We start from the raw sequence: 3,539 nt of genomic DNA on the forward strand, positions 1-3,539 counted from the left end.
ATATATATATATATATATATATATGTATGTATGTATGTATGTATGTATGTATATACATATACATACACACACACATACACATGAATATACATATGTGTATATGTATGTATATGATGTGGTAGGTGTATAAAGACAGCGCTGTCAGCAGTGAAAGTAAGACCAGTAGGTAATTAATGTAGTAAGGATTTCAAAAGATACTGAAGATATCGAGAAGTCACTTGAGGTTTGTTACTAATAGGCTCTCTACGTCTCCGTGTCCTTCTGTCTCTCTCACTCTCTCTCTCTCTCTCTCTCTCTCCCTCTCTCTCTTTCTTACTCTCTTTCTATCTTCCTTTTTCTCTTTCTCACCCCTTTTTCTCGTGCAATGGCTGAAACACTAACATAATAGAATACACTCGTTTCAGTTGAATCACTTCTTCCTTTTAAATAAATCAATATTTTTCAATGCTAATATTTCTCTCTATTTCTGTAAGAGCTTGAGTGAACGACTGAGTGAGTCGATGAGAGGAAAAGAAAAGGAGATAGCAAAAGAGAGAGAGAGAGAAAGAGAAAAGGAGAGAGAAAGAACAACAACAAGAAGAATAACACTATTATTGATACAGATACTATGAGTTATAATGATGATAATGACGATGATTTCTTTAGTTGTCATAAGGACACCAAAAAGAAACTATAACATTGGAAAACATCATAATACAATAAAAATGATGATGATGATGATGATGATGAGTAATAGTGGTGGTGGTGGTAGTAATGATACTAACATGATGACCATTGTCATCATCATGAAGGAAGAAAGAAGAAATGATAATAATAATAATAATAATAATAATAATAATAATAATAATAATAATAATGATGATGATGATGACGAAGATGATGAAAAAGAAAGAAAGACAGAGATATTTGCGGTTTTGCTGAAACATGCAAGCTTGATTCTTTAAACATATATCAGCTAGATTTCTAAATATTATTCAAATAATATTTATTTTCTACATTCTCAGCTAAGCTTACTTGGAATTGCTGAAATTCCTCAATTATGATATATGATAAGGTTTGTAGAAACACCGGGTGAAGCAGAGGGAGAGAGAGAGAAAGAAAGAGAGAGAGAAAGAGAGACGGGAGAAGGAAAGAGAGAGAGAGAGAGGAAGAGACAAAGAGGGAGAGTGGGGAGTGGGGAGAGACGATATGGACCTACCCTAGGAATTCTGGGATGATTTCTGTATTGGAAAGGGAGACCCTTTTCTCCCCCCCACCACCACTTCCTATTAGGGCACAGCATCAAAATGAAAGCAGATTTTGTAAAAAATCAAATGTTAAGCTTTGTAAAGGATCCTTAAAGGGGACAAATATGTGTAAAAATTTAATACTGAATTTAGTCCTACATTGTTTGATGTGACATTTTGTGTTGTTTTATTTTTGCTTTTTTTTTTATGTAGACATTGGTAATGGTGATCAGTGGGTGTGCAATATCAAACTGTGTGTAGGAAAGGAAGACCGCTGTTAAAATTTAACAACAGATTTTCAAGAAATACCATGGAACTAATTATTTAACATGCAAATATTCTGTAGCACAACAACCACCATAACACTACCATTCTCCACCACCGTCACCACCACTGCATACACACCTGCTACATGACAAAGTGAAAGTAAGAAAAAACAAAATAAACAAAGAAAGCAAGCATCTCGAGAAATTCTCTCATACTATGAGCGAAAAACTTTCTTGAAATATTGTAATGATTTTTAATATTTTTTTGAATGTTTAAATTATAATTGTTAATAGACTGAAACTGTATTTCTGTTCAAAATTTGAAATATTGAGTGAATTTAAGGAAAGGTTTTTAATTAATGGAAATATGATGATTTTGAGGGAAAATAATGGTTTTGGTTAATTTGTAATTATAATTATAATTAGAGCATTATTAATCTATTTATCTATCTATCATTCTCTCTCACTCTCTCTCACTATGTGAATATACATAAATATATGTATGCATGTTAGGGGTGTGTGTGTGTGTGTGTGTGTGTGTGTGTGTGTGCATATGCATATGCATATGTATGCATATCTTTCTATGTATGTATGTATGTATGTATGGATGGATGGAGGGATGGTTGGATGAATGACTGGATGTGTGTGTGTAATTATACATACACATATATATATAACACAACGTGTTAAATATCTATATATCTTCATTTATTTTTCTCTTTCTTTCAGTATATATGTATATATTATACACACACACACTCACACACACAAACACACACACACGCTCATACACACATATAACAAAAGAAAGAAGAGGAATAGCAAATGTGGAGAATAAAATTTGTGACTGCAAAAGGAAGAAAATTGTACAAGACAGAGTGCAGCAGAGATGCAGAAGAGGAGATACAGCTGTAGTTAGTTGTATTATAGATGGAGCTCTTATAAAAGCAATAAAAACACACAGTTTGTTTGTTTGTTGTTTGATCTCATTTTTGGTTTGGCTATATACTGAAAAAAAAAATGTATGTATATATATATATTAGGGGTGAAAATACAAAACTATGTCCTACCTTGGGTGTAAGAAACAGATATAGCTTCAGGTTGGAAGGTAGATGCAGTATTATTGTTGGCAACAACAGTCCACAACAGTTTGAAATCCCTACAGTGCCAATAACTGTAGTTCTGACTTCGGCAAATATAATCCATAACACTGACAGAAATTGAATTGGCAGCAGTAGCAGCAGCAGCAACAGTAGTAGTAGTAGCTGCAGCGGCGGAACCACTGGTGACAACAGAGGCAGCGGTGTTAGCGATAACAGGCAATGATGGCAGTGTTGGAGGCAGCAGTTGTTATAGTAGTAGTGGTGGTGGTGGTGGTGACTGTAGCAGTAATGGTAGGGATGGTGGTGGTGGTGGTGGGAGCAATGATAGCTGTAGTATCAGTCATAGTAGTAGCATTAACAACACCAGCAGTGACGGCAAAGCTCTCTTCATTGTAGTAGTAGTAGAAGTAGTAGTAGTAGCAGAAATAGTTACTAGTACTATTAACAGTAGTAATTGTAGTAGTAGTAGTAGTAGTAGTAGTAGTAGTAGTAGTAGTAGTGTCATCATTATCATCATTGTCTTTGTTGTCATCAGCATCATCATCATCACCACTACCATCATCGGTTTCATCATCACCATTATTGTCATCATCACTACCACCACCAACACCACCACCACCGCCACCACCACCAACAACAACAACAACATCCTCACCACCACCACCACCATCACCATCATGATCGTCTTCATCATCACCATCATCAAATTCAGCCAGGCTGTGTCAGATGCCTGCTAATGTTGGCTAGAAGCAGAAGAAAGCCAGGTATTTCCCCAACAGTTATTGGAGCCAACAATCAATGAAACCCTTCTTTGACAAATAAACTACTCCCCCCCCCATCTCATGCCTGCCCACACTTCTCTAAATCACAAACACACACACACGCATACACACACATATATGTGCATGTGCATATACACAAATACATACATACATATATATATA

At 35.4% G+C, this 3,539-nt stretch overlaps 1 protein-coding gene across 1 annotated transcript in view; it reads right to left on the bottom strand.

Moving 5' to 3' along the window:
- LOC106870397 (tolloid-like protein 1) overlaps positions 1-2,751 on the bottom strand; it is a gene marked incomplete at its 5' end in the record, with an annotated part of 261,346 nt that extends 258,595 nt beyond the window's left edge. The window contains 1 exon segment of the mRNA XM_014916446.2: positions 2,563-2,751.
- Between the last annotated feature and the right edge of the window lie 788 nt (positions 2,752-3,539).

This window comes from Octopus bimaculoides, chromosome 8 (genome assembly GCF_001194135.2).
Source record: "Octopus bimaculoides isolate UCB-OBI-ISO-001 chromosome 8, ASM119413v2, whole genome shotgun sequence".
NCBI classification, from domain to species: domain Eukaryota; kingdom Metazoa; phylum Mollusca; class Cephalopoda; order Octopoda; family Octopodidae; genus Octopus; species Octopus bimaculoides.